Here is a 9,739-nt window from a genome sequence, read left to right on the forward strand (position 1 = left end):
ATTAATATGTTAATGAAATCAGCATTTGTGTACAGACTTTATTACTATTTGCTTTGCATCTTTCTAAAGCTTTTTTGAGCTTTTATTTTTGTGTCTAGCAAACTTTACGTTAGTGTTGGTCAATCTATTCTCATATTGGCAGAAGGGGATTTTCATTGATCGTTTTCTCTGTATTTGCCTTTTTTCCTCCCTCTCTAAACCCTAGTGCTGTAATACAGAAGATTTATTGTCAATGATTTATTAAAATGTAATTCTAAGGTGACTCCTTATCGTGAAAGTAATCTGCAGGCTATCTTTGTTTAAACTTGCAACCTGCTTTGTCAAAGAAAACAGCCTATGAAATTTTCATTATAATAGACAGGTTTTTATAATGAACTGGGAAAAAGCCATTATGACCAAGAAGCAAATTGTTAGGAAACTTATGCATTGAAACAATATGCTCATTAATTGTAATTTTTTTGGGAGGGTGCACAATTCTGTTTAATGGTTACATTTTTCAGGCTTATAAATTAATTTGAATTACCCAATATCACTTAATTTTTCCCTAGGAAAGCTTCTGCTTGCCCGAGCAATATTATAACTGCTAATTCAATTACACTGAAATTGTTTAATAGAAAATATAATTGCTTATTCATACAGAATACCCATTAAAGAAGTGCAAAGGCCTATACCCTAGGGTTACTACATATTAGTACTTTGGGGATTCAGAGGGGATTGCTGGGTAGGGAAGGTGCTGACTGATCTTTAATTGTTCATCACCTGCCTCCAAAATAATATGAATGGACCCAAACTAAATGACCACTCATTGCAAGTTTCAATTTAGGAGCTTGGCTGAGGTCAGCAGATTGCTTATGCTGATCGCAATGATTTGAAGTTGTGATTACCATAAGCAATTTAAATTTTATTGATCTACCCTTCTGAAAGTTGTAATTGAGCATAGATGTTGGACCCGTAGCTCTCCAAACTAAATTGTACTCTGAAGCCCTTGCTGGATTACTGCAAGAATCAATAAGCAGTCAGTCACATTAACAATGAAATAGCTCCATTAACATACAGTGCTACTGGTGAAACTTTATTTAGGAGGGGTGTTAGTTCACTTCATTGTTTTATCAATGAATTTCAGTTGTACAGGGAAAAGTATAGCTTGTGTACGCCTAATGAGCTTGCATAATGATAATCTTGTATGCTTTAACGATGAGTCTTTTTATGGGAAAGAAAGATTATTTTTTTTCTGTGACAGATTTGCTTTATTATGAACAGAGGAACGATGGAGCTGGAATTACAATTTGTTAACTGTGATGCACTGAAATAACTTGGTGCCAAAGAGTTTTCTACTGTGACATATGTTCACTATTAGTGGGTTTCACACAAAAGGTCATGTCTCAAACGAGAACACAGACACATAGTGAGTTTGTAATTTATATATTTTTGGAACTTCCAAGTGGAGTTTAGTGATCAGCCTCCTAAAGAGCCTCCAAGTTTTCTGCACCTCTGTGGCATTGCTGAGGAGATTTGAACAGTGACCAGGGAAAGGTTGGTTGTTCCTACCCAGTGTGGACAGCAGGAACAACACAGGAGGGGTGAGAGTGAGATGGATGGACCTATCTGGATTGTGTGAAAAAATTGTTTCCTGTGACTCAAAAGTGACTCAAAATTTTGAAAAGAGGATACACAAACCAGGCAGTTTGAAGTATGGAAACTTCAAAGCAGTTTCAAAGCAGGAAAGACAGAAGTATCTTGGACTAAATGTCTCACATGTCCCTTTGTGCTTTATCTCTGCTTTTTCTTTATCTACTGCCTTGTCCTGACTTTAAACTCTTCTCAAAATCTGCTTTATTGTAGTGCCTTGAAGTCCTTTCTGCAGTACAGCCTGCCTTCTTTCCCTCCAAGCTAGGTTTTAAATGAGCAATGAACCAGTATTTGTTGACTCGTTTGGCAGTGGTATTGTGCTGATTGAGTCGATTTAATTGAGCAAACTTGGTTTTGGGAAAGTGCTGCCTTTGTATTCATCAGAATGCTAGTAGAAGATCCATTTTGCATTCATAAATTGTTTATATTTATACATTTCTACTACATGAGATACTGTTGATTCCATACCATCCCGGTTATCCTGGCAACTCACTCATGAGGGAATGACAGCCACTGGCAGTATACTGGACCTGGTTTAAACACAAAATCCTTGGCTTCAATAACACTTGTAGAACACAAACTATCATTTCAGCACCTCAGGACCACAGATTTTGTGGTCTCATAATCACTACACTGTCAAAATGCCTGACAGATATCAATGCAGACCTGTCACAACTATGTTTGGAATAAAGGGTCATTCCTTAAAATTTAGCAGTAGATCAGCTTTTGTAGTCTGGGACATATCCTTTGGATCAGTAAGACCAGGCCCCCTGAAGGCTGCAGGCATCCCACAGTGAGGAGCATACACAGCCCTTTTCTAGGAAAATGAATTTTCTTATGAGCTGGTTTTTAGTGTAGGACAGTTCAACCAGTTCTTTGTAGCTGCAACAACAGAAACAAATATGTGGTCTGTCCCATGGGTGTAAAAGTACTCCATGATATTTTTGTTGCCTTCTCAGGAATTTATTTTCTCTGGGTTTTCTGCCACATCTCACTGAAAAGATAAATGTTTTTTTCCCCTAGATCTTGGTTTCTCAAGGGTTGAAAGTAGTGCATGTGTGCCGTGATCCAGCTCTTGGATTTCCTCTCTCATTCAGCAGTTCAATTGGCATGGTTTATGTGAAGTTCTTACTCAACTACTTTATGAAACTCATGTAGAGGATGAATCAAGGAATGAGAAAATCCTTTGTCATTTCTTCAGCTGAGGCAGTGTTGCTGTCCTGGGGAAATCATGTGGAACAAAAGTATATGCTACCTACATATAATTTCTATACTGCCTTCTGACGCAGAGCAGACACAGAACAATGTGTGATGTGGCATTGATTCATAAAAGGCTAAATCTGAATGGTCACTTTCAAGTAAAGCAACATGTTTACAACTCCAAGATGCCCTAAAATAATGACATAGCTTATCTTTATATTGGGAACATCAGCGAGAGAAATGTTCAGTGAAAGCTGTCTCGTGCAAATTACAGTTCTTCAGATAAGAAATTATACTAATTAGAAGAGGACTTAAGTATTTTATAAACTATAAGATCACTTGAAAAATTGATAATCAGATACATACTCAATTTTCAAAAGACATTTTTGAATGTGGTGCTCTACTGCTAATATATTTATTGCAGAAAATCTGAGGAAAACATGTCTGATCTATATCCTATATAAAATGTCATGCATCAAGAAAATTCCACATGTGCTAAGTGTTATATTGAAAGGATGAAGAGTTCTCTGTCATGACAGTCTGATTATGAGATATTACATATTAAATTACACTGAGTAAAGAAGATTCTCTTTTAATGCTTGAGATTCTCATCTCTTTATCATTTCCTTTATGTTAAAGAGCTCTGGGTTTTCAGGTCACTTCTGATAGGATATCTAACCAACAAAATAAAATAAAATATCCTTTAATTGAGAGCCCTTTACACTAAAAAACAATTAAATTTTGAGATCCATTTAATTTTAACTTATTTTAAGCACCATCATGAACATCTGCCACCTGGCATAGAAATTGGTTCATATGGCAGGTGGGAAGATGAGATTTATTTAAAAGTTCTTTGTCTTTGATACTTTTCCCTGCTGTATTTTCCAGCGGAGTGATTTGAAACTGATGGCATTTAAATAACCATTTATTTCCATAATAGAAGAATACAGTTAAAAATACATAGAGAAATTGCTGTCATTCCAAGATAAGAATACAGCAGAAGGTATAATGGAGCAAACCATCTTCAGTCTAGTTTGGCCTCCAGCCATAACATTGGCCAACACTTTGATCATTCAGGAGAAAATAGAATTCTTTCCACCTCTTTTCTGTGCATATAAGTAATGCATAAATTGATTAATTTATTAACCTGGACAAAAAAATGTTCTCTTTTTCCCTTTGTAGATAGTGCTTAGATGTGTGAGCTGATTGTATTCGGTTTTTAACTGAAATGATTCACAAAATCAAAATGAGCTTTGTGTCCTTCTCTGAAAAGCACAGTTTACACAGGGATCCCACTTCCCATGACTTGCAACCCTTGCTGTTCCATATATTCCCTCCCTTACAGACTTGTGTACTTTTTTAATATGACAGGAATTCCAAATCAATTTAGGAAGATTAAGTCTTTCCCTTGATAATTTGCAGCTGTGTTACAAAGTAAGCATAAGAGGTGAGCATAGAAATTAAAGGGAAGACAAGTTCTTCTGATAATTTTTTTTTTTTTTTCCTGCCTTGGCTTCCTTCATATTATTTCCCAATTTTTGTGAGGTGTTTTATGGACAGAGAAGGAAAGGTGCTTCCTATTGTCCTTCTCACAAGCCTTTTGACCTTCATAATGGAATCATCTCATAGGAACATTTGTTCTTCCAAAATTTGAAACATCCTGAGCAAATGACCTCATCTGAACAGTTTAGCCTCCAGAATTCTTGCTGACTCTATTAGGCCCATGTGAACTTAATGCAGAACTAAGGCCTTACAAAGAGAGTGAAGAAAATTTGCAAAAAGCTCCAAGTGCACTATTAACAAGTGTAAAATTATGAAAAGTTGTTTTAAATGCAACACTTGGTTCTTGTGCCAGTAACTTCCCCACAGCTGAGTCTGACTGCAAAGCAGTATTTTATATCTGATTCATTTTGTTCCCTGTTAAACTCAAAGTGGTCCTAAAAGTCCTTCCAAGTACTGAGGGGAGGAGGGAGAGTGAAGAGACCAATGAATGCATTGTAATTCTGTCAATTTTGGATAGCTTACTTATATAATTTTTAATCTGGTGTTTTTAAACTTCACTCTGTCTGCACTACCATTCAATAAATATTTTTGTGATTCTGTTCATTTTTTGACCAGGAATTTCAAGGAAAAAACAAAATATGGGTATATAATAGAAAATATTTTTGAATAGCAAATTATAAAGTTGGTGACATGAAAATTTTCAGCAGAGGTCTGATCCCTGAGTTCTCCAACATCTATTTTGAGTGCACATCACATACTCATTGTGACTAATTCAGAGACCAAAATTTGCCAGAATTATTGGAAAATAATTTTGAGCAAGAACTGCATCTGAGGAAAAGTAAAATAATGTTTAAATGGAGGATTCACTTCATGTTCAGCTAACATAGTTTGTCCTGCTCTATTTTTTTTCTCCCAAATCTCTGACAAAACCAAAACTGAATATAAGTCATTGCCTTATATTATCATTAAGGATTCCTGATTGCTCTTTCTTTTAACTTTATTTTTAACTGCTGAGGGAACTGGGCAGATATACTCATTATGGCATTCAAATCAATTCTCCAGCATCCTCCCCAGAGGTTTCAGTAACATCCATTGTCCAAGGACCTCATTCCTGGACCATCAGTGTGTGATCCTAGATTCGTTTTGGCCAGCAACCCTAAGCTTGCCAGGCTTCATCTCCTCTTTGCTTTCCCTTCAGAGTCAGAACTGAAATGTCCCACAACTAAAAATCATTTTAAATTGAACCATTGTCAAATTTAACTACTTCCATCAATTTTTTTGTTCGAATCATTAGTAAATACCAGAGGCAGACCAGGGAAAAGCCAAGTTTCCTAATTTGGGAGGAAAGTAAGGTGCAGCCTTTTGGACATTCAGGTTTAGTTCTCTCCTCTGCTACTGCTTTTATTGAGGAGGCTAATCAGTCAAAAATACATTTTAAAATGTTTGATGCAGCCACTGCAATGGCAGCCAAGCTATTGGACTGATTTTGGAAACTGAATTTGGAAATAAGCCCTTGTGGGGTACATCCCTCTGAGCCATGTTTTCAGATTTATTTCCATGTTTGGCTCATATTGATCTCATTTAACCTTTAAGCCTTGGCCACTTGTGCTGTGTTGCAAGAATGTGCTGGAAGTCTGTAGCTGGGTGAGGATTATTTGCTTATATCATAACAGACAGAACAAAATTATAGATCTAAATAATTGAGAGCACTGATTGTGAATATGAACAAGACCAGATGCACTGAATTTTGCACGGTAGGTTCACCTTTAATATTCATTTTTGTGTAACCCACAGTCCTCCTCTCATTTTATTGACATGATCATGTATGTTCTTGAGCTAGATTTTATGTCTCAGCATTGAAAAAGTTTAAGTAATCAGAGACCAAAGGGTTTTTTTTTTCTAATTAGAAGTACTTGAAAACATTTATTTTTTAAATTTAAGACCAACTCTTTTTTTGTACCTGCAGTGATTTGAATGTTTTTAGGATAAATATTTCTGAGAGCAGAAATATCCATTTTCTTTATTTTTTTTTTCCAAACCAGGTAGAAGTTTGTGATCTTGTTGCAGTATTTTCTATTAACAGTCTGGTTTATGCATGGAAATATTAAAATACGTAATGTGTTCTATGTGGCAAAAAATACTGTGCCTGCATAAAAATAACTGTGAAAAATGTAGAGTAAAAGCACTTGATCATTTTTAAGATAAATAATAGCATATGAGAGATTAGGTAATTAATATATATATATCAAAATCTGAACTTGAAAATCTGAGCCTGCTCTAAAAAAAACCCTGTGTAATATTTAAATATAAAAATATTTCAGCTGGTGTAAATAGTTATAGGTGCTTTTATTTCCAAGTAACTTCCCTGTGTGGCTCAAGATCCACATTTTGGTGGTTTTTTGCCCAGTAGCAGGCTGGGAAGCCAGTGAGAGCCTTTGGAAGGTGTTGTGAGGATGATTCCCACTCACCATCTTCACCTGGTTCACCCAGCAGCCACTTCCTCGGATTCCTGGCTCAGCCTCAACATCCAAGTTCAAGAAACCTCTGGGGCTGAAGGTGAAATTGCCACTGTTGGTGGGGTTCTCGAGTTGTTCCCTCCTGTTTTATTCACTCCTGGGTGCTCTGGGGTAGACCTCAGGGCTGGGAGAAAGGTTGGGAGGATGGAAAATAAACGAGCCAAGAGAACTTTGGAGAGCAGCTGATTGGAGAGGATACGACAACGTCTAAAGGCAAGACAGAGGGGATGATGAAGTAGGATGAAAATACAATTTCTTCCATAGTGCAGATCATATCTTAGTAGAGATATTAGTTCTGATTTTCCACTGACTCGGAGGGGTATGACTGGTGTACGCACTGTGACGGATTTTGCATGGAATTGTGATAATTTCTGCCCTTTGATATGGAACGTAATTTTGGGGCCCATGAAATAGGCCTAATAACCTATTTGCTGTCCTTTTGTGTAACAGTGGTCCTTTGAAGAGTAAACTTTGTGACTCTTGTCCTAACTGCTTTTCAAATTCTTATTCTGATGAAATTCTTCAACAGCTTTTGAAACAGCTGAAATTAACCAAAAAAGGGTAAATGATTTATCCAAGTTCTGAAGCATTGCTTTGCCAATGATTTCCAGAACATTACAGTGATTTTTGCAACCACAAAAACTCCTGTTTAATGAGTTCTGTTAATTTGCCTATGCACAAGGCTGTCCTTCTATTTTTACCAATCAACTTAGATTATTTTCCCCCTTTGCATTTCAAAGCCCTCAGATAAATATTTTGTACCCATCTCTTTCATTTGTTGAGCAGTTGTTCTCTTTTCCTTATATATATATGTATATATATATATATAAACACTTATTCACAACATTATTTCAGATAATGAGATACAGAGTTTGTGTTGAGGCAACTTCTGATAAGTCAGAAATCTGAAATATAACCGGATGCCTTACATAATTAGATAGTTGTAAATGAATGCTATTTCCTTATTTCAGTGTTGCAACAACCTGACAGCCTGGAGAACAAGAAAATGAGCCTGGAAAGCTCAGGTTTTAAATAACAAGTAAAGCTGAGAATTTACTCAGTGGGAAGTTTCAAAATCAAAATTAAAATTTTCTCTTAGGAACTCAGCAGAAGGAAAGAGGGTCTTCCTTTAGGCATTAAGGACATGGTTTTCTTTTTGTCAAGGAATTTTCTGAGAAATTAATATGATTGCTTTTCCAACTACCCTCTAAAATACTGATTGATATGAAGAGGTGCCTCTCCTCAATTGTCTTCTGTGATGCTTAGGTAGCTTTGTGTTTCCTGTGTCCTGTAACACAGAACAAATTTATCTCCTCTGCCTTCCAGCTGCACCCTTGAGGACCACACCACCCATGGAAGGCCTGCTGAAGCACTTGTGGAAACAGATGGTGTCAATTGTTCCTGTAAGACAAAAGACTAAAAGAAGATGTCTGTCTGAGTTAGATTACATTCCAGAGATCTGACCCTGCCACAGGGCTGGCAGAATGACCGTGATCCAAAATCACATTGTGCTTCAGTAACAGGATTCTCCAAGAGATACCTTTTGAAATGGAGCCTTGTGTTGGACCAGATGGTGGCCCTGGATTTCCATTGTTCCTCTTGGCTCTCTAGTGTTATGCAGATTTCTATACTGCTTTATATTTTCTCACAGCATTGCCTAGTATTTACATTCAGTTAACTCTGATGGAGAAAATGAAAAAGCCAAGCATAAAGAAGCTACACAACACTTGTTTGTGGCTGAAGTGTGTGTGTGCACATTAAGGGTGATACTAAAGGTGTACTAAACAGGTTTTGATCTTGTTTACTTTTTCTATCTTTTTTTTTTAATTTTTTTTTTTTTTTTTTACATTTTACATGAAAGCTGGCGTGATTGGGATAAGAGTGAAATGAACATAAGTATGATGAATGATAAAGTTCTCCTGGGAGTAAATATACCACTCAGAAAGAGCATAGCTAATCAAGCAGTACAGCCAGATAATGCTGTCTAAGAGCAAGCACCTCAAAAAGTATCTAAATTCAAAACATTGAAGGCTGGCATTTAGCTTGAGTAGCTCCTGCCTTAAGATGAAGCTGCTGCACCAGGGGAATCACAGGAGCAAAATGAAACCTTGGAAGGGGCAGTGGACTGAAGTATTAAATGACCAACAAGATTAAAGAGGAAAAAGAGAACTAAAAATGGAATTTGCTACTTGGTACGTACTGACTGAGAGTTTGGGAGGTAAATGGAATTAGGGACAGGCAGGGATAAACTCTGTCCAGCTTAGATTTGTAATAGATGTGTAACCCTTGCTGACTGAGGAGCAGTTTTGTCACAGCTGTATCCTTGGAGGCCATCTGTGGCTGCCTGGGTGAAGTTTGGTAGCCCAGGTGCCTAAAGGACTTTGCTCTGGCACACGAAAGCAGGCGGCTTGCATTGATTTTTGAGAGAGCAGCATATGTTCTGCTCATAAATTTCATCTGCCACCCACTCTTCGGGTGTGTAACACTGCCCACACTTCTTGCCTGAATGACTTGGAAAATATATTTTTATTTCTAACTGTTACTCAAAATTAGAACGATCTAATCATGCAGGAGGGCTCCTCTGTCTTTTAAAGGAGCATGAAAATTACTCCTTTTGCACGAGTAAACTGTACATAACTTTATAGCGTGGTTTGAGTAACCATTAGGGAGTTATTTGATGGTATTTATCTAAAAAACTTTGCTGTTATTGTATGTGTTTGTCAATGTTTACAAAATTGCAGGTAAGAAGTTGCAAATGTGGCTGTGAAGCAGTCTAATTATTTCAGAAAATATTTGAGTTTTACCTGGCATTTATTCAACCTCACTGAATCTCGTGAATCAAATGTTTCATAACTCCAGGAACGACAGGAGTTCCTCGTGGTGTCCTGGCT

At 36.9% G+C, this 9,739-nt stretch overlaps 1 long non-coding RNA gene across 2 annotated transcripts; it reads left to right on the forward strand.

Moving 5' to 3' along the window:
• Positions 1–5,954: 5,954 nt before the first annotated feature.
• On the forward strand, positions 5,955–8,574 carry LOC106628374 (uncharacterized). 2 transcript variants are annotated; one of them, XR_001331758.2, is made up of 3 exons: positions 5,955–6,086; positions 6,740–6,888; positions 8,175–8,574. It is a non-coding gene; the product is annotated as an uncharacterized LOC106628374 (long non-coding RNA). The 2 variants fall into 2 exon arrangements; XR_015772510.1 differs by having other exon boundaries at positions 6,743–6,888.
• Positions 8,575–9,739: the final 1,165 nt, after the last annotated feature.

This window comes from Pseudopodoces humilis, chromosome 5 (assembly GCF_049639895.1).
Source record: "Pseudopodoces humilis isolate 2021_Gansu_Grassland_sample_001 chromosome 5, ASM4963989v1, whole genome shotgun sequence".
In the NCBI taxonomy this organism is placed as follows: Eukaryota; Metazoa; Chordata; class Aves; order Passeriformes; family Paridae; genus Pseudopodoces; species Pseudopodoces humilis.